The sequence below is a fragment of the Rhamphochromis longiceps genome, linkage group LG6 (assembly GCF_057381845.1).
Source record: "Rhamphochromis longiceps isolate RC_006_pf linkage group LG6, R_longiceps_female_GT1.1, whole genome shotgun sequence".
In the NCBI taxonomy this organism is placed as follows: Eukaryota; Metazoa; Chordata; class Actinopteri; order Cichliformes; family Cichlidae; genus Rhamphochromis; species Rhamphochromis longiceps.
The window spans coordinates 14013896-14036326 of record NC_140562.1 but is presented as its reverse complement, the minus strand read 5'-3'; the positions used below and the strand labels follow the sequence as shown (position 1 = coordinate 14036326).

General features: G+C 38.9%; 1 long non-coding RNA gene across 1 annotated transcript; it reads left to right on the top strand.

Annotated features, from left to right (window-relative positions):
• The first annotated feature begins 450 nt into the window (after positions 1-450).
• Positions 451-21612, top strand: LOC146667655 (uncharacterized). The gene is made up of 3 exons (XR_014911961.1): positions 451-1022; positions 19159-19277; positions 21003-21612. It is a non-coding gene; the product is annotated as an uncharacterized LOC146667655 (long non-coding RNA).
• Positions 21613-22431: the final 819 nt, after the last annotated feature.

Sequence of the window (22431 nt, the reverse complement as noted above, 5' to 3'; positions counted from 1 at the left end):
TCATTTTTAGCCAGACAGTCACTGAAAGAAGCTAAATATCATTTCTCTCTCTTGTACTGAAGTTTCAAATGTCCCTTATTCAATTACAGTATATCATTTATAGCATTTTTACCCGGGGTTAAAATAATCCACACTGAATACAGGTATCTGTAAGTTGTGGTACTTCGTCTTCTATCTAGCACTACTGAAGATGAGGAAGCATAACGAGAGTAACACGTTTTTACTCCTAAGATTTTTTTTAAGGCAGGCAACTTCAAATACAATGTTTCTATCTAACACCAGCAAACACACAATCTGTTTGTGTTCAGTCTGTTGCTGACTGTGTCTGCTAGTCCTTGCAGGTATTTCCCAGAGAGAGAAAAGAGTGTGACAACTGCACTCAGAGATGGAGAAAGATATAAGAAAGACAGAAGCAGAGAGGAAGAAGAGAGATAACATTTAAAGGTACGGACTTATCAGCAGTGTTGGGGAGTAACGGAATACATGTACCGCCGTTACGTATTTAGAATACAAAATATGAGTAACTGTATTCCGTTACAGTTACCGTTTAAAAAGGTGGTATTCAGAATACAGTTACTTTGTTGAAATAAATGGATTACACTGCGGTACTTTCCTGTTTCATTTTGTCGCGGGTCAGGACTGTTTGGGTTTTGTTTGACAGCTACGTTCTTTCGTTCCAGGCGGCAGCGTTACGGTTGCCATGGTTACAGGGCGACGCTCTCTCTCTCTTTCTGCGACTGTGTGTTTCCTGGGTGAGAGAGCGCCTTTTCGTTGTTGTTGTTGTGCTAAGCTAACAGGCAGAATGCTACAAGCATAGCTCTAAAGAATGTAGCATCATGGGCAGTATAGTCCGTGTTGCAGGGAGAATGGACTGCCATACACGTTATGTGTCTGTGAGCGCGAGGAGGGAGAAAAAGGCGAGTGGAAAGGTACGAGTTGTCGTCGAGGAAAAACGGGAGCTGGAAGCATGTAAATATAATAATAACCACTGCAGCCAAGAAGAGTGCCTGACGAGCCCAGTTGTAAGTAAGCTATTAAGACTCGACTGTACACCGTGTTCGTGTTTTCCTCCGAAAACAATAAGTTCCGTTGGAGCAGTCTTTCAACGCCTCTCTCTGTCTCTCGCAAGAAAAATTGACCCACACAACAAAGTAAAGCTATTTTTCGGCTATGAGCCGACAGGGACCCCGCCGTATTAGTCAGAGGTCCCTTTACTACAGTTCGGAGTCGCGGACCTTCAGTAATAGTAATAAATCACACAGCAATAGTACATTCACGTTGTTGTAAAAAGCACGATAATATATTAAGTAATCCAAAGTATTCAGAATACGTTACTCTCATTGAGTAACGTAACGGAATACGTTACAGAATACATTTTGGGGCATGTATTCTGTATTCTGTAACGGAATACATTTTAAAAGTAACCTTCCCAACACTGCTTATCAGTGATGCTTGATAAACTGCAGATTTAAAGATTGCATGGAAGGTCATCATTATGTATTTTCATATTGTGAAACATGCTGCAAAACAAACTAAGGTATACCTACTTTGTTTTATTCAAATGTTTCATGAAAATACTGGGAAGTTTTGTGCAGTAGATAAAGGTACGGTTGTTGTACTGTGATGGATTGATAGTAAAGCACTGTGTTGGTTGTGGTGCTCATGGTCAGTGGTGGGTTCCATCAAGTTCAGTTCAGCTTCAGTTTCAGTTTTATTTGTCATATGTAAGTTAGCACAGGGTCAACATTGCAATGAAATGTACTTGACGAGCTGAAGACAAATCACTCAGCAGTATAGTACAGTAAAAAATATAGTAAAAAATAAAATATTTATGAAATTAAACATTTTGTAAAAAATGTTAAGAGACTAAGTATATATAAAATATATATATTTACACACTATTATAAATAGATAAAGAAATCATAAATAGAAATGTGACCGTTGACTATCATTTCTATATCTTCTCTTGTCTTGCTGACGTTGAGAGACAGGTTATTTTCCAGGCACTGCTTGTACAGTACCATTACCTCCTCTCCGTAGGCCGTCTAATCGTTGTCTGTGATGAAACCTATGATGTCTAGTAGATGAATTTGCATTTAAACTTATGGTGCTTAGATTCATTCACTAAATCCAACCTCTATAACAACGTTACACTGTCTAGTATGAAGTTAGTATAAGCAGTATACTGTCAGTGTAGAGGAGGGAAATCAACAGAGGTAGCTCATGATACACCCAGTCCTCAAGTCGCCATCCCCTAACACCCCAGAATACTTTATGTCTTACTCTTATTATCTTTGTGAGTTTTAGCAGATCCCTTTTTCTTTACTTCACCTTCACCTTCAAACTTCACCACCACATGAAGGAAATAGACTTAGACTTCTTCACCTCACCGCACCTTACCGACCTCACTCTCTGAGACTTCCTGCCTTCTTCTGCTTGTTGCTCTTCTTTTCACAAACCTTCCAATCTCCACTCGCCAGCCTGCTGCCATTAATTTCCCTCCCTATTACTCCTCTCATACATTTTCTGCTCACTCAGCTCCATGTTGTTGGATCTGTTTTCACCCACCTCTTTTCCTACCATGGCTGTCATGAAGAAGCTGCATAGAGTATTGCTATCAGACCTACAGGCTGTTGGCCAACACTCTCACATTAAACTTATTATTCAACCTACCACCACAGTCTGTAATCCAAAGTCAAAGCCTGTTAATATATTTAAATAGTTTCAGACCAGCATAAGAATCTTTAGTAAACAAAATCAAATGTTATCCATCCATACTGAGGTTTCTGATGATGAGTGACAAATCTCATGGCGACCACACCAGAGCCTGACCTGCCAAACTTTCCAAGCCCTAATACACACAGTCTAATTAGAGCATTCCATCAGTGTACTCAGGGACTGTTTAAAGAAGTCGATGTCTTTGGTGAGCAAGTGAATGTCATTTACTAGTTTAAATAATGTGTTTATAACTAGCCTTTTATTTGCAAACTGATAAATCAGTGGATCCTGGCCAGCAATGATGAATCTAAACACATTTTGACTTTTTAGACCAACAACAAATGTTTCTGTTTTGTGTCTGTTCAGTTTGAAACATTTTCAAGAGATTCCTGACATTTATGTTCATCACAGGATTCAAGTAACTTAATTTTCATTTATGGAAATAGCTGCCTTGCTATCGAAAGGAGATCTAGATCACACATACAGTACAGGTTTTATATTTATTCTTGGTGGTTAACTGCAAAAGGAAGTAGGAACTAAACATAATAAGCAGGGGACTTACCATCACATTCAAACTAAACATTAGACTACCTGCACACAATCATACACAAATTCATCATTTTGATTCTTTTACAATTCAGATAGATAGAACATGTCTTTACCAGAAAAGACAGAAAACAGCAATATGTGAAAGGTTGCTTAACATATGAAACAAAAAATAGTCAAAGAAGCTTAAAGCTTAAAACTCATTTCTGTATAACAATATTAAATATCAAAGTGGAAATCATGCAAATGAAGTCACTTAAGTCACTGAGAGATGACACGTTTTAGATGTCTGGGAGTATCATTAATAACTGCAAACACTAAAGCTGTACTAAATGACAATTTAGAAATACATTTCAGAAACACTAAACAACCACTATGTGTTGAAGATAAGCAGATGTAAAGATCGGTTTTCAATTTCACAGTTCAGTTTTTTTTTTCCTTCTGTGAATTTCTCCCTTCTTTGTGGAAGACTTCTCCATCAGGCTGCTCTCTCCACTTCAGAGTGACTCCACTCACTCCAGTCTCATTCAGTTTGTCCTGCAGCTGGAAGATATAAACAGTAGATACTTTAAAACTGCATTTCTAGGAATAAGTACTCTGAGAACAACAAAGGTCAGAGGGCATGTAGATTAGAGCAAAAGCCCATGTGAAAAAAAAATAGAATAACATGTAATTTTATTAAAAACTATCTGCATATTTTCCCTGTGTAAATTGATCCTTTGAATAACTCACAAGAACAGGTGATCTCATTTATTGAAACCAGCAAGCTTTGATGAAAACCAAGAAGCTGAGCTTAATTTGAAGAACTTCACATGGTGTTGTGGGTTATTTAAGAAGCAAATTTTCGCATCACACTCAGACGTTTTTCTTGCCGTCTGACTATTCAAGCTGAGTAGTACATACTTAGTCAGTTCTTTAAATGAAACTAATGGGAATGACATACATACACCTCAGAACATACTGTAACGTGTTCTTACTGTTTTGTGTTTGACCTAATAGACACGGTCCACAGTCCACGCTAGTATTCACATATACACAGATGTACACAGCAGGACTTTTACTTGAGAACTGTTTTCTAACACTGCCTGGGCAGCGAATGGCACATTTAAAATATAAAAACTGATTCACTAAAATGTTGAATGAGAACAAATAGTCAATATGTCTGAACCAAAAGACCAAAATATAGTTAAATTAGTTCATTCTGAAATTGTAAAATGTAAATGTAAAAAAAAAAAAAAAAAAAAAAATTGAACACATTGCTGAGAACTATTCTGTTTTGTGAAATGTTCAGGTTTACATTGAACCGCCTAATAATGTAACACTTCTTTAAATTGTATACAATAGAAAATTATAGCTACTAAACCTAACCCCCCCCCCCCCCCCCCCCCCCCCCCACAAAAGGTCATAAAATGGAAATCTAAGGTTAGATTTTTGAGACTTGCCTTTTTCAAAAGGTCTGCTTTCACAGCTTAGTCATTCACATTCAGGGAGGCGCCGTCTATTTTCAACTTCAGGTTTATTACTGAGAAAGAAAAGAGCTAATGAAAAAGAAAGTATCTAAAGACCTAAAGGTCTGCAGATGTATTGATTTAGGATCATGAAAATATAAATGAGTACCTTTTTGTTTAACTTCCTTTTCTACATCATTGCTTTGCAGGTTACTGTAGCAAGCAAAAGGTAGCTTTGTTTCACAGGGAAGTAACCTCCATTTTCCTAATCTCTGCAAATCTGCAACACCACACAACTCATATTCTGAATCAAATGTCTGCGGAAAATCATCCCAGTATCCAAAACTAGTTCTCCAGAGATTGTGCACAAGTCCAATCGTGTCAACCCATGCTTGAGTTCCATTGGGCAACAATGACTGCACGTCTTTGTTCCATGTGCGAGTTAGTTCGGTGAAATTCTCTCTGCAATACTTCAAAGCTCTGAAAAAGTCCATGCTTTCATTCACAAAAACATATTCAGGACCCAGAGGGTTTGTACCTGCAGAGAGAATTGTGGACAAATGGTTCAAGATTAGTTACATGGAATTTAAAACCAAAATAACTTTATGACAATAACATGACTCTTTTTGTGCGTGCTCACCATTATAACAGATGAATGGATGTTCCACTGAGCAATTGTTATTCTACCTTACTCCATTCAATGAAATGCTTCGACAGAAAAAACGAACAAAGAAAGGTGCCATTTCTATTTTCTGGTCTTCCTTGATGAAGTTGTCCTCTCTGTAGTAATTTTTATAGTGGATATGGGTACAGATTAATCCAGACTGCAGACTTGTAACCAGCAGATGAAACTTTCTTTTTAAGTTGGTTCATTTCATTCATGTCTTCGGTAACAGCCAGTTCTGTGTATTGAGTTCTGCAGTAATGAGCAACTTCATGCCAAGTCAAAGGTTGACTGACAAAGTGGTATTGACGGCACTTACAGAGGATGAGCCAGCCTGTGACAAAATTATGACCATGTGAGGTGGACACATCATAACAATAAGCACTGCTAGAGGTTGAAAATAAAATTTACTGACCTGAGACATACAAGACACCAAGCAGGATCTTCTCCATCATGATTCTGCTCCGTGGACTGCAAAAGTAGCTGAAGGGGACTAAAAGGGGTTTAGTTTTTGTTCCTGAGAAATACCATTGGTCTGTTGGCCTTTTCATGCAAAAATGTTACAGTGACTGATTTTATGGAAATATATGTGTATAACACCTTGTTCAGGAAAAAATGATTCATGGATTCATGACAACAAGTTATAGCATTATTTGTGACTAGTTATGTTTAATCAAAATAAACAAAATAAATTGTTTCCAGGTTGGGTGTTTTTTTAAACTGTAAATTTGAGTAATATCATACCGTGCTGTAGTTATATAGTACATATATCACATGTATGAGACATGCACAGAAAACTCTGACTGTTGACTTCTCTTCTTTTTTTCTTATGAGTTGCAGCATCTATTATTTCCTGCAATGAAACCAGTGCAACTCAAGTGCCAGTACAAATGAATATAAAAAAAAAGGTCACTGATACTGAATGTCTCTTTGTGGTGACCACCAATGCTAAATGAGGACAGAAGCAGCATGAACCCAGGAAAGCACAGTTCCTGGGAGATTCATCCAGCTTTACTGTTCTCTAAACCATATGCAATTTTACCTTTTTTGGAGCTGCACAGGACCCTTAAAATAAATATAATAATAGTAGTAAGCATGTATTTTAATATTATTTTCTGATGTGGTCTTCTAATGTTATATTTTGGCAGCTCCTCTACTGGAGACAGGGGAGAGTGAAAACTGTCTAGTGTTGTTAATGTCACATTTACTGATATGAATAATAGCGTTTGGCAGGATTCTGGCTCTGGGGGTCTGGGACATACATGACTGTTCAAATCTATTTGAAACTGTCCTAACCATTGCTATAATGGTTGCAGCAGAGCTGAGTAGAAGTAGCTTAAGACTGACTCTCCCAGGATGGAGTTAACTTCAAGTGCAAACTTGTTCAGGAAACACAAATAGATCATATAAGAGTGTGAGATGCATCAGGGATCTGTCCTGGGATTGGCACCAGCAATCTTATGGCATCATTACCAACACAGGACAGTCCTGCCAAGGGGGGCCGCTGGGGGCCAGCAAATTTTGAAGGTGGCAAAATATTCATCTTAAACAGCTAAAAGTTAATAATACTATAGTACATCACTTGGCACACTTTAACTCTTAAACTCCCAATATATACTATAAAGTATACATTGGGGGGAGTTCACTGAATTATGGCTACACTCTGTAATTTTTTTCCAATAATACTGACTCTCAACAGGTGTAAAACTAACATCATGATATTTAGTAACAAAAACACAAAATGTAGCATATTTAGATGTTGAGAGTGCAATGACGCCTAAACAAAGGTCAGAGGTCCTTTAGTATAGTAGTATAGCGGTTATGATGTTTTAATTAAAATTTATAATTAATCATTCTGATTCTGATGTAAATACAGTTATTCAACTACCCTGATGTCTCACATTTGCAAGTTAGACACAGTAGATGGCGTCACTGAGCTAAAAATGTCCTAAATGCATTTTGTGAAGTTTTCTGTAATATTTGCATCCAGTTAAGAGATTGATTTTTTTTCTTTTTTTTTTTTTGGATTGGCGATTATGAAAGATTAAATAAACCAGTGACAGGTTGCATAGTGCTCTGACAGCCCAGCAGGTAGACTTCAGCATTCTCAAAACTGTGACAGGACATTGATCTTATACTCCTTTGGAAAATCAAGTACTTCTACTAAATACGTAATGAAAGTAACTTATCTAATAGTATGATTTATTCATGATTCATTAAAATTGGCTCTTTTCACATTTATCCCATGGGTGAAACTTAGGAGAGTTAATTATGAACTAAGTGTTCAATATCTTGCAGTATAAAAATATTAATGTAATGTTTATGTTCACATTTGTTTGAATACTTGAATAGCTTTAGGCACTGTGGCTTATTATCTAATAATTTTTTGCTTTTTAATCTCTGTGGAGGCGGCAGGTCTAAGGTCAAGGCAGCCAATCAGTTAGAGGTGTGGCAGCGGTGTCAGTCTTTACTCAGCTGCGTATGCTCCTCCTCCACTCCTACACACACAAAACCCATCTTTGTTGTCATAAAGTGCAAGGTTAAAGGCGGCAGCACCCGTTACAAGTCTGTGGTTGTAATTAGTGTGTTGGAGTTATGACTGATGACAATACAGTTCCATATATCAGCAGCGCTGTCAGGCACCTCGGGCCAAAACACAGACTCATGCAGGAAAACAAACGGACTGACCCAGATCTTTAGCAGCTGCTGAAGATTGATAGTTGATAGTAATGTGGAACTAATGTCCATCTGTTGCAGCTACACAATATCATAGGCTCACCACTATATTAAAGAATATACTGATTATTATATTGCACTTATTGCTTATAATAAGGTGTGATCGAGCAGTTTGGAGACGAAGTTAGAAAGGCAAGGTTAGACGGCTGGTAGGAGCATATATAAGGATAAAGTAAATGATGACATGCAAACGGTTGGTGCAACAGAGGAGTTTTCACAATCACAGCTGGCCTTGCCACAACAGACCGTAACAGCTTCTTTAAACTTTTGAATTAATCGTGATACTTTAGCGCAGCGGTCTCCAACCTTTTTTGCACCACGGACCCGTTTATGTGCGACAATATTTTTACGGACCGGCCTTTAAGGTGTAGCGGATAAATACAACAAAATAAAACTAGTACCAGTACCGAAAAAAGATTTATTCATAACACACGTGAAAAGACCCAGGAAAACTGAGTTAACGATAAAAACAATAACAAAATAACGCTGAAAACCGATAAAAACCCTGAAAACCACACATTTCATACCTGAGCCTCAACTCTCGCGGCCCGGTACCAAACGACTCACGGACCGGTACCAGTCCGAGGCCCTGGGGTTGGGGACCGCTGCTTTAGCGTACATATCATGACTGTGTGAGGACCCCCGGGTCTGTTCTCTGTTTTCTGATTTTTGGAGATTTGAAGGTTGATGTGTGATTGTTTTGTCTTTAAGATTTATGTTGTTGCTTTATTTCTAATTCTTAGTTACTTGTTTTATTTGTCAGTGCTTCGTGTCCTGGTTGTCTTGGTCTCATCTGTGTGTCTCTCTCGCTCTCCCCCTCGCTGTGTTGTCAGTCTCGTCTCAGTGTTGTTTCCCTGTCTTGTTGGTCAGATTATGTCCAGTCGTGCCAGAGATGATTGTGTTTTTGGTGCCTTATCACATTTTTTCATTACTTCATATCTGTCCTTTTCACTTCCTTCAGTGTCCCAATATCAGTCATTTTCTGAAAACTGACAGCTGTCCTAAATGTTAGATTTTTTTAGGGTAGAATAGTTATCCAATTACAACTATTCCATCTTCCCATCTGCATGTGGTCTGCTTCTTCATTAGATATGTTGTTCACTGATATAAATCCTTTTCCTTCAGAGAGTACTTGGATTACACATTCCTGTTCCAATCCTTTATCTTTTCCTTAATCACGTCATATGCATCTGGCTTCCTAAGCCCAGCATATAATGCTAATCAACCACTGATGACTTCATGTGCTGAATCATAACATGAAATTACAGGACAAGAGCAACACAAGTGTGTGAGTGAAGCAAACATGCTCTGAAACAAAAAACAAGACTTATGTAGATGCCTTGGGATTCATGCTTTGTCATCTGTCATTATGAAAGATAGTAGTTATGCAGTCGTGCTTGAATCAGCAGTAAACAATGGTGTTATGCCTTGTGCTGGAGGAATCTTAATTACCCTTGGTTGGGAAAATGTCTACGAGACTTCACAAGTCAGCTGACCAGCCAGCAGGACCTTACAAACATGAGGGAAATATGTAAGAGAAGAAGCTTTTTCAGATCCTATCAGTGGTAATGTTTGCATTTTTAGGGTACACGTTTCACTTATGAACATGATTAAAGTTTTAAAAAACATGCTGTGGTGACAGATAATGAAAGAAAATAAATTATGCAACTGCTGTGGTTAGTCTTCTGCTTATTCCCTGGTTGGATTGAAGAGAAAGGCAGTCTTTGTGTTGTTATATTAAGCCACTAATCTGTGGAGTCAACAAACGGAGGGTTTCTCTGCCCCTGCAGTTCTGTGGCAGCAGTCCTGTTCTGGGTGATGGCTGCCATGGGACTGCTCATGAATGTCTTTGTGGTTGCCTGTAATTCTCTGCTTCCCAGTCTCAAGCCAGCGGGTGTGCATGTGCATATGTGTCTGTTTTTACTTCTACAACTATCTATGTGAGGACCAGTTTGAGTTTTAATCCTTCTGATAAAACTTCAAAGGGTAGTTTGAACATTAAGACTTAGTCAGGTGAAAAACTAATAATAAATAGTGAGTAATTTGTTTCCTGTAACGTGCTTTTCTACTCTTTGGGCACTCAAAGAACTTTATTCAACAAACATCTTCACTTTTTTAAAAAACGTTTAAGTGCTTCCTTCTAACATTCACACACGTTCACACTTCAACAAACAGATCAGGAGCAACTCAGGGTTCAGCATCTTACCTTCGAGTAGCAGATGAACTGCTATATCCCCTGAGCTACAGCCTACACCAACTGGGTTCAGAATAGGAAGAGGCTAACATTAGACAGTTAGGAGAAATCCACACATATAGGGGTATTTTTTTACACTTTCATTTAGAAAAAAAAGAAGTGATTTCATGAGTATACAAAAGCAAAAAAGGCTGCAATATAGCTCTAAATGTACATAAGTGTTTGCCAATCAAAAGCCTACAAGCAACATTACAACACACAGTCTGATGTCACAAAAGAAGATAAAGGCACATTTTTGAAAATGTTTAAAAATTCAGGTTTCTAATGGAGTTTTTTCAAAGTAATGGCTCCAGATAAATAAACATAAATTTTGGCATTTGTATCTATTTTTGAATGATAGGTTCAGTTTTCTGCTGTGTTATATCCACACATAAAGGCAGAAAAACAAGTTTCTGGACATTGACGTTTTTTAAATGGTTAAGTTTTCAGTGACCTGCATGCTGCAGACATGATGACCAAAGGTCAAAATACACAGAGAAATTAAGTTTACTGCCTTAACTTTGAGATATCTATGACATGATGTAACTTGTCATAGTAGTGACGTCCGTACATTTGGAGTGATGTTTCTGTCCATGAGTATCCAACAATACATACTTTCTTCTGTGTGGTTCTCCAGTTACACCTGTGGGAAGTACCCGACTCTAGCTGCTAAATGCTCCACTGCATTTGTTCATATTTTACTTTATCTGCCTTTTCAGAGCTGGGTCAGTAGTATACAGTCGTTTCTAGAGCTTTCTTGCTGTTGCTATTGTTGGGGTGGGAGTGGTATTGGTACATTTTTCATATACAAAGGTATCTTGGTAATGTTTGTATTTTTGCTGCTTTAAAATATTTGTAACGACCAGTTCCTATAAAGGGCTTTGTTGACAGTTAAACAGCTTTTTAAACACACACACATATATATTTCTCCTTAATTTAAAAAAGAGAACAAAACTACAATAACTGTCTCTACAATGAATGAGCCCTTTGTGCTGTTTTTATGGAAACTCATTTTTTACGTGTGTTAAATATCCAGCCCAGCTCCATTCTTCCTTGTTTCCGTTTTTACCCCTATATCGCTCCACCAAACCTTATCCCTCTCTAAATCTAAACCCTAAAACCATTTTAAACGCCACTGTGACGTCTTGTGGTTGATTGTTCAAAGAGTTTGCCAGTTGGGTTTTCTTTCAGAGGAGAATTTTTGCGGTTGACCAACTGGTGGTTTCCACAGGGAAAACATTTTCATATTAACTGATAGAAATTCTCAATAAGTGGAACACACTGTATTTTGATTTTCTTGTATAGCTTCTGTGTGTGTGAGAGAGTACATCAATGCACAAAGGAGATGCATGGTATATGAAACTATATGCAGATCTGGATCAGGCCACCCACTCACAAACTGTAGACTGGGTTGTTCCCAGGACTCTTACACAGCAGGCCAAACGTATCTGGGCCAATTTGGACAGCTCCATCATGACCTGGGAACACTGTGTACCTGCACTAAAGTGTTTTCTTAAGTTGTTTTTCTTAAGTTCTAACACTGGCTTATTGACTTCGTTAAATACTTAATTTACTAAGTACAGAAAACTCACATTGGCACCTTGTTTATTTTTAGCCCCATATTGCTTTGTAGTCATGCATTTTTCAACATGGAGCTGCAGCTGCAGCTGCTCTGCTAGAGTTGCTGTTCTTTCCCCCTCTTTACTGCACAATACATGTCCTTTAAACTGCATTAAGTATGTAATGTAAGCCTTGTGTGAATGGGACACAAAGCAGCCTCTAAGAAGCAGGACTCCATGAAAGTGAAAGATAGGCATCAGCAGAATCAAAGGCTACTCATTAGCATTTGACATTTTGACAATACAGTATATACATGTTGTCCTCAAAGTTGATGTTCCAGAAGCAGGAAAAATGAGCAAGAATTATGATTTGAGTGAGTTTGACAAGGGCCAAATTGTGATTGCTAGACAACTGGGTCAGAATGATCTATCAAATGGGGTCCAAGGAAGGAACCACCAACAGGTTTATGGGAGGCCAAGGCTTAGTGATGCATGTGGGGAGTGAAGGTTGGCCGGTGTTAACGCTGTGGTCATTTTATGCTGGTTCTGAATATAAGGTGTCAAAAACACTGTCTGCAGTTTGCTGTGTATGGGGCCAAAAGTGTCAAAAATGGGCATGTGACCATTAGAACTGGACCCTGGATCAACAAAAGAAGGTGGCTGGTCTGATGAATCAGTTTGTTTGTTTTTTACATCATGTGTGCGTGTGCATTCTTACCTGGGAAACACCTGGCACCAGAATACACTATGTGAAGCATGCAAGCTGGCAGAAGCTGTGTAATGCTTTGAGCAATGGAAACCTTGGGTCAGAAAACACAGAGCATCTCTGCAGGGGCCCTGCAGGTGGAGGTGATGATAATGTGGATGTTACTTTGACACGTAGCAGCTGCTCCATGCATTGTTGCAGACTCTGTACACCAGCGGTCCCCAACCCCCGGGCCTCGGACCAGTACCGGTCCGTGAGTCGTTTGGTACCGGGCCGCGAGAGTTGAGGCTCAGGTATGAAATGTACGGTTTTCAGGGTTTTTATCGGTTTTCAGCGTTATTTTGTTATTGTTTTTATCGTTAACTCAGTTTTCCTGGGTCTTTTCACGTGTGTTATGAATAAATCTTCTTTTTTTTTCGGTACCGGTACTAGTTTTATTTTGTTGTCTTTATCCGCGACACCTTAAAGGCCGGTCCGTGAAAATATTGTCGGGCATAAACCGGTCCGTGGCGCAAAAAAGGTTGGGGACCGCTGCTGTACACCCTTTTACTGAAATGGCATTCCCTTATGGCTTTGGCCTCTTTCAGCAAGATAATGCTCTGTACCACAAAGCAAAAGGTTTGTGGAGCACAACAAGAAGTTTCAGGTGTTGACTTGACTCCCATTTCCCAGATCTTAATCCAATCACAGTTCTGTGAGATGTGCTGGGCAAACAAATCCAATCCATGAAGGCCCCTTCTCACAACTGAATGACTTTAAGGATCTGTTGCTAACATCTTCAAGCAGATACCACAGCCCACCTTCAGGCGATCATACTTGTATGATTATGATTGGTGTATGGGTAGGAGAAATTCAATTTGGGGATGCCTAAGAAATTTAGATTAAATTCCCCTCCCACTGAAAACTTTAAACAAGAGTTAAAGTTGTTAAAGCTAAAAGTAAGAATTTAAACTCATATGACAGTTAAGGGCAGTATAGATACCTGTACTGCGTGCAATTTATGAACCATAGCAAGCTATGATTGATTGGAGTGCAACTTAGAGAATGCATCTCTTTTAGACAAGTCACGGCAAGAATTTCTAACCAGGCTTTGCTGTCTCTCTGTCTCTGTACTACAAAGTGCTGACTTCCATCACAGGATACCCATCCCATCGAAGCTGTTGGTGTTGTATTTAAATGCACCATACAAGCATAATTTCTCACTGTGCAGGTTCATGTGAAGCAGGATATTTTAACTCAAACAACAATCCGTTCTTAAAGCTAGTGCTGATGTTTCTAGCCTAAATCTAATCAAGCCGCAAGTGAAAGGAAACGTGCAAAAAGGTTTTGCTCTCAAACTGAGCATGGCGATCTTGGGCCTTCCTCAAAAACAGGCCTACATGTTGCTAATGTTTGTCATGAACATTACAACAAAATATCAGTGGCAAATGACACCTTGGGCATGTTTCTGCAACTCTGATGGCATCAGACAGAAACAATTAAACAATTTCCAAACTAATCCAGTTTAAACCCCCTTTTGAAGAGTTTCATTACCTGATTTTTCTTTTGAAGAGTATTTGTAATTTGATGTTTATATGGCTTTTTACATTGTATACCAAGGTCTCATTAATATGGGATATAGCACTGACACAGAAGCATTAGTGTTTTACCTACTTTTCTGCATGGGAACCCAAGTGTCTGCTTAACCTATTTCCTTCTGAGTCATTGGAGCCATTAGTGTTATGTGAGGATCACCTACTACCACCCTCTCTGATTTATAAGTGTGTGTGTGTGTGTGTGTGTGTGTGTGTGTGTGTGTGTGTGTGTGTGTGTGTGTGTGTGTGTGTGTGTGTGTGTGTGTGTCATTGCTGCACAGAGAGATCACTCTTGTGCTTCTAACTTGTACCCATTTCCCAGGAAATTGCTATCTGCCCTGTCAGCTTTCCAACAAAGAGCTGGTCGTTCACACCAAAGGTTTGCCTGAAGCTCTTAAGACTGAGGTGTGGTCAAGCCATTCGCTCCCCACTTCCCTTCACATCAGGTGACAATTGAACCATGCAGTGCAGAAACCCACCTGAGCCTTTTGGCTATATGTCTCTGACCACAACATTGCTGACAGGGGAAGGCCTCCCTTAGGTCATGCCAAATGTATGATCTTCCCTGAACAAGATCCTTGAAAAAAGTAATAAACAGAGAGACAAATTGCAACAATGAGGTATGCAGAGCTGAGTATGCAACTGTATCTGGGTATTAGTGTCGTCTCCGTTTCTCTCTTTTCTTCTCCCCCACCACACCTCACAGCAGGGACCACCAAAGCTCCTTTCATCTTTGGGAGCGACGTCTGACTTTGACAAGTTCACTTGAGCCTCATACCGAGTCAAGCGAGGCTCCATTAAACGTGGGAGCTGGAGAGGGATGAAAGATGTTTGCAGAGGGGAGGAAGGTTGGAGGGCAAACATGGTTGAAAACACAGGACTTGGCAGGATGTTACTTTCTCTGAGCTGTTTTGTCAACAGGTGAAGATGTAATTGCACACTTGACCTGTATTGTTCTTGTCACAGCCCTCTCCCGGCTCCACGGCCGCTGTGTGGAGCGGAAACTTTAGAGAGAAAAGAAAAGGAGGCTGTCAGGAGGCCCGCGATTGTGTGTTGATGTGAAAACATTTTCCCCTGTCAATTTGAATTGTTTCTGTGACAGGTTTCAAACAAACTTGTACAATTCCTAATGTTTGACCAACTGTGAAAAAGAGTAAGTGAGACTCTTTTCATTTGCCCAACACCCACTTCTTTTAAAACAGAGCCACGTAGCAACTGGATGCTATTAAAGATACTAGAGTGGGCAATCTCAATCCCCAGGATACCTGGAGTTAAATTGCACCTTAATATTGCATAAAATAATGCTAATAAGGTCGTGTGGATTTCTTGACATTTTAGTCATACCTCTCCATGCTTTGGCAGCTGATTGTGCTGATCAGTCTTCTTCTTACGTCACACAGCTATGTCTTTGCTATTAGACTGGATGACAAAGTCTGTACACCCAACCATAGAGCAGGAAAACACAAATTCAGAGAGGGGAGCATGAGACTTGCATTTGTCAGTCTTGCGAACCACCAGTGCACCTGAATCAAACACCTTTTCCTCTGCACTGCTGTTTTTTATAAAATATTTGCAGTTACAAAATTATGGTTAGCTTCCTTTTCAGTGCAGCTAGCCCGCTCAACTCGTTGCTGAGACCACACAATTTTCTTTGTCTAGTTTGTTTACACAAACTAATGTATGGCGATTAAAAGCAACCAGGTATATATGGTTGAGATAAAACGCTTTTGGAAGGAAGGAAGGAAGGAAGGAAGGAAGGAAGGAAGGAAGGAATGTGAAGGGTGTAGATAACTGACAATAACAATATAACTGAGCTATAGAGACTAGGACAGTAACCACTGTCTCGGAAACTGTTGAGTTGTACGTGTATGAGAATAGGATTTTCTTCTTTAACTAAAGAAGAGCACATACTGATTTTGCCACTTTGACCAAAGCCAAACCTATACTGGTCAAACAAACTATAAAAAGGATGATTTCGTGAGCTAAATTGGTAAATGGCAAAATAAAAAGTGTTCGTTCTTATCCAGAGGAAAACTTTTAATAAGCCTTACCAACATGTGTTGTCTTTTACAGTGATCAGAACAGTGAATTTCACAGGCTCCTGCAGTTAAATGCTTTAGGACACTTGGAACAGCCCTTCTCCAGCTCATAGCTGTAGTAAAATTTCCTGTGTGTTACCCTCCTTTTATTGGTTTATTTCTACACCTGCAGGCCAACCTGCCACCTTCATGTGCAGAGAAGGAACAGAGAGGAGAGCACAGAAAGGAGTCTCTCATATGGCTCTGATCCCAGGTTCACATCTGTGCAGGACTTACTCTGCCAGAAACGGTAGCGTCTGAATGCACAACAAGTCATAACCCAGCATAATCATACTTCACTCACATAATCTGCTGGAAATCCCAGCAAAGCCCTTCATATAATAACCTGTCATCTTCGCAGAATTATCTTCTGCTGTCTTTGTTTTTCTTAGCTAAACTCCCTCATTGTTCATTTATCTGTAGTGCTTCAGATTTCCTTCAGCTAAAATACACGTGTTTCCACTCAGGAGAACAGCTTCCAACAAAAAAATCTATTTTTAAAAGAGGCCATAAATTGGATGTCAACTATTGTCATTTCACACATTAATATTTGGAGAACTGAAAGGCTGTGGGAATAAAATCACCTCTGGCTGCTTTTCAACTTGAACATTAGCTAAAATTTAACAATATATTATCCAGTTAGATATACATAACTGCCAACAACTGCCAAATTTATCCCAAGTAGTCTGTAATAATTAACGACTCATATCACAACCATCATCTTCTTGGTGGGGAGGACTGTGTGTTTATTTTTCACTTTATATAACTGATAACATCATGCCTAGTGGATTTACAGCCAAACAATATATTATGGAGCAGTATAAAGCATCCCTATTAAAAACAAAACATTCAGTTCAGATTTTCATTGTGTGATTTTCATGTACAGTTGTGGTCAGTAATACAATTAGGCAGGTGGTTAGTTTTCAGCTTCAACACCCTTTGCAAAGATCTTCACGTGATTAGTCAAAAACCTATTGTATTTTAAAATCATTTGCAACTTGAGCTGTCAGAATTTAACATCAACTTTGCTTGAGTTAAAAAGCTAAGAACTCAAGGGTTTTTACTACTGAAGAGGATTAGCATTAGATGATTGTGTCATCTGCATAAAACAGAACAAAGCATTTGGTAGATTATCATAAAGATTATTTACTTATATATTTACTTCTGCTTATGGCTCTACTGTGGTTATAGCCCTGAGATAATCCTTTTGATATCTGGAAGAAAAAGGAATAAGTAGTCAAGTAGACTGCTTAGCTTCTATCTGGCAAGTACCTCCAGTTTATACAGAGTCAGGATGATTCAGTGTTGTGCAGTTTTTTTCACCCATGTGACCTGCTCAACTTATAAGCCTTAGATAAATCATCACAAATATTAACACAAAAGTTCTCATTCTAGTAACTTAATGGTCTTGTTTACCATGGTAAACAAGTTATTGCACTTTATTGATTGTAAAACCTGACTTATATAGTTAGAAATTGTTTTAACTGTTTACTGAAAAGCTAAAACAATCTACAGCTAGAAATATAGCCCTAACATCTAAGTGATTTTCTTTGAGTAATGGGAGAACGCAGGCAGATCGCCATACATAAGAAACTAGTTTGTTTTATTAAAGGCTCCATCCGTCCATCCATCTGTCTATCCATCCATCCGCGAAGATCCTGGTTTTGAATCCAGGCTGGGACCTTTCTGTGTGGAGGTTTACACCTATTGTCCAATTAATATGAGGATTGATACTATTTTATTAAACAGGTGAGAATTTTTATTATACCAAAAATATACAATAGGCTGAACAATAACACCCTCCAAAATATGTACTACTTTAGGACTTACTTAGATAAAAGTATAACAAAAATTATAGCATAGAACAAGGACTGCTGTTATTGCAAATTATATTAACATTTAAAAAGGCTATGACGCTTTTAGCAATCTTGAACATTTGGTTTTAGCAGAGATTGATGCAACTTAAAAATTAGACCCTTAATATCCTAATATAAGACCTCAGAATCGAAACTGCAGTTTTTCTGACTTGCTTTCAGATACATTCCTTCTCTTTTGCTTTACCAGTGTCCTCATTGTCCCTTTCTCCCGCATCTTTGTCTCTCTCGTTCTCTGCACCCTGTGGGCATGAACACAGTTTATGACTGTTCCTCAGAAGTCTTCTGGCCTTAATCCTCACAAAGCTTCGGAGACAGAGAGACACTTTGCTCTTTACTTCCCCGCTGTTTGATCCCACATATTGTGTTCTTCTGGTCGGCAGGGAAGAAAAGGGTACGGCCGAGTGAGAGTGTAAGGCAGAGAAAAGAAATAGATGCAGGGCAGAGGGGACAAAGAACAAAGCAGAAGAGAAACAAAGTGCACTGTGGCTTTGCCAATATGAAAACAAGACATAAACTCACCATTGCCAAGATAGATATCTTTTGGTTTTGAAGTCAGGGAAGATTTGCTTCAATCCCTGGACTGAAGCATTGATGCCGTTATTATGTATTGCGCTGAGAGAAAGCTGGAGAACAGAGGGAGGGAGGAGAGTTTGATATGAATTCCTGTTCAGGTAGACAGCCATATCAAAGCCAGTGGGCAACTACGACTTGCGATGAACCCTGCAAAATATTCATGATATCTCTGCATGAGAGAGGTGGTGCTTTGATCTCAGTTATGAGCTGTTGACAAGACGCCCAGAAGATGTAACAAATCAATGAGAAGGGAAAAAGGGAGGTGAAGGATTTCATATTTCCTTCCAAATGTTTTGATATGTTTGTCAGAAGCATGTCATAAATTTCCTAGAAATTGCCCCATCGTGCCATGGGAGAAATGTGAAATTTAATGGGAGAAGGAAAAGCACAGACAAAAGATGAAAACCATGCATGTAAAGTGATGGGTGATTTTTCTTTTTGTCCAGGAGAGAAAATACTATACCCCCTCAAAAGAGAGCGTGTTGAAGGAATTCTGATCCCAGCAGAAGGCAAGCTGGCACCTGACGGATGGACAAAGCCGAGGTCAAGAGATTTTTAGTCAAAGGTCAGGAGTAAGGCCTGATGTGCAAGCAAGAAAGTGACTTGTGAATTACCTCAGATCATTTTTGTCTACTTCTTATTAACTGTCTACTGGCTTGGGAGAGAGGCAAGCAGCTGCTTCTGTCTTTTTGGGGAAAGCTGTGAAAGATTTATGCAGCAGCCTATGACTTCATAGAAATTGCTTGTTTGCATATTTCGCTCTTCACAGGTCTCCTTTGCAAGTTACGTTTTTAACAGGCTTTGGAGAATTTTAGCCACTTTGGTTTCATGGATCTGACTATGAAAGTACAGGGCGCTCCTATGGTCACAAGAAAACTATGTCATGTACATTGTTTTATTTTTCTTCTGGATCACAATGGGTACCATAATTTTATAGTCAGTGTCATGTTGATCAAAAACCATAAAGTCACCACTTTCCTCTTAGACTTTCATACAACCAGACATGTTTTTTGCAACCACATTTCTCACAACCTCCTGCCCATTTTAAACAATCAAGATTTAGCACAATTTCATATTTCTTTTTTCAAATTACAGACTTGGAGTATGTATTCATCTCTTATATAAAGTTTATGCTCTGTACTTTGGGAATTTTGTGCTAACCTATTTCTTAGAGTAAGCTGCTTCACTTAATTTACTTGAAAGCTGAACAGTTTTTTCAGCTCAATTCAATTCAATCAGTCCCCACTGAGCAAGCCCTTGGTGACAGTGGAAAGGAAAATTTCCCTTTTAATAGGAATAAATCTCTTCCTGCTCAGGGAGGCTCAGAGAGGGGCAGCTATCTGCCTCAATTGGTCGAGGGTGGTGAGGTGAAGAAGACAGGACAAAAGATACTGTGGGAGAGAGCCAGAGATGAATAATAACTGATGTTTAAATGCAGATGGGCATATAAACACACAGGTTTTAAATATTCACACAAAAAAACTTCACTGAACTGCATACAGCACAGTTTTTACCTGTGAGATAATAGTTATCTCACAGCCCATTTTTTCCCAATAAACATCTACAGATTATTAGTGAACGATGCACATATCAGGTGTCACTGCAGTGTTTTCACTCCCAGGGCACAATTTTCTTTGATAAGGCGTCGTCTGGCATCTGCAAATGTCTGTTTCCACAATATTGCCAGTGTTACAGTATTCACTCTGTTAATTCATGTTCCTAAACCTGTTCCTTTGTTAACATGAAAACATTTTTTCATCAGTGCACATCTCACATCTTACAGATCTGTGTCCAGCTTTAAAGACCAAAACAGTCTACATTTGGAGGCTGGAGCTGTTGGAGATGATGTAACTGCAGGTCAAACTAATGTCAAACAGCAAAAAAAAAAATCAAATCAAATTTTGTGCAGTAGTAACTTGTACAAGGCACTGTGTAAAATGCAATAAGTGAAATAACAAAAGCATGAAAATCAGACCAAATTTTTTTTTAAATAAATTTCATTTGTTGTCATATATATTTTTAGATCAGAGTTCCCATGATTCCCTCTGACTGGTTCTGTTACCCCTTTGCCACCCCATTAAAAAAGAAAAAGATCCTGGAAACGCCTCTGCTTCACATTCAGAGAACTGAAAAGAGCGTTTTATGGGTCATAAAGAGGGAAGTCACTGCAGTCTTCGATGGGTCACTGCGTGGCTTTCTCCCTCTCCAACAGGCTTGAATGACACACATTTACCAGCTTTTGTCATGTGATGGTCATTTATTTCGTTTTTCCTTCTTTTGTGTCTTCCAGAGTCAACAAAACCCAAGTGGCTGTGATGTCAGGACATGCTGCTCTTCCTGTTGTGGTGCTTTAAATACTTCTTTACAGTGCTGAAACACTGATGCCTTAATTTCCTTTGAAGAGGATATTCTTGTTCTTAGCAGAGGTAACCAGGTTAAACAAAGAACAAATTTTGATTAAGTTGCATGTCAGTGGTTTGGAAAATCATCGAACTGTCAGACTGCAGAATGGTCCTAAGTCCTTGCTTGTGAAAATCTGCTGGTCCATTCACTTGAGCATGTGCCTGTTCATTCAATAATAAAACCAGATTTACTATCAGCCCGGTGGCCCCATCCAGCTTTGTCTATGTCCACCTCTCAGTGAGACCATTTTTTCTCTCTTTTCCTCTTTCAGCCCATTGATGTCTTTCTCTTTTTTCTCTGTGTTGACAGGAGTTTTAGTATCTGCTCAGAGAGCTCCATAATTCAACTGAGCTCAGTTAAGAAGAGTGAAAAACCTTTACCGGATGGCCTTACAACACTGACACTGAAACACACATTAAAAATGGTGGTGATGTTATAAAATATTAGCCAACTGTGATAAATTTGGCTTTTCCATATATTAGTCTTTCTTTTCTTCCCTCTATTATAGGAATTATTTGATATTAAAACATTTTATACAAGATCAAGCTGACAGAAGTTAGTAAAATTATTTATTTATTTTGTGTAAGTTATTTTAACCATAACATGTATTTTGGAGGACAAGGGGAACTGGAATGTTTGAGCCATTGTTTTTATGGCCACAATGAAAGTAACAGGGATACATGGGCTCCCTGTTCTTTAAAAGTCAACCTGTCATTGTTTTTTCTTTAGAAAGTTTCAGCTTTTCAACCACTTGCAACATCTCCCTTTGCATAATCTGACAATCTCTCAGCTCCTGTACTGGTATCACTTATACCAGCGGTTCCCAACCCCCGGGTCATGGACCGGTACCACTCCATGAGTCGTTTGGTACTGGGCTGTGAGAGTTGAGGCTCAGGTGTGAAATTTATGGTTTTCAGGGTTTTTATCATTAAGTTGGTTTCCCCGGGTCTTTTCCTGTGTTGTACTTGTGTGTCTTATTTTGAAAGAAATATTTACGCATTACCATAGCGACCAGAGAGCATTAAGAGGCAGAGAGGAGGATGTTACTCTCAATCTTGGTCATATCATTTTATTTTAGAATAGAATAGAATTCAACTTTATTGCCATAGCACATGTCACAGGTACAGGGCAATGAAATGCAGTTTGCATCCATCCAGAAGTGCTTTAGCCATGATATAGATATATTACAATATATAATATAGATATGTAAGTATATTACAGAAATGGGTCTATTATGGTATGTTATAATGTACACGGTATGAAGTATGTTATGAATATTCAATAACTATAAGTATGTACAGGCTGTAGTGAGTACA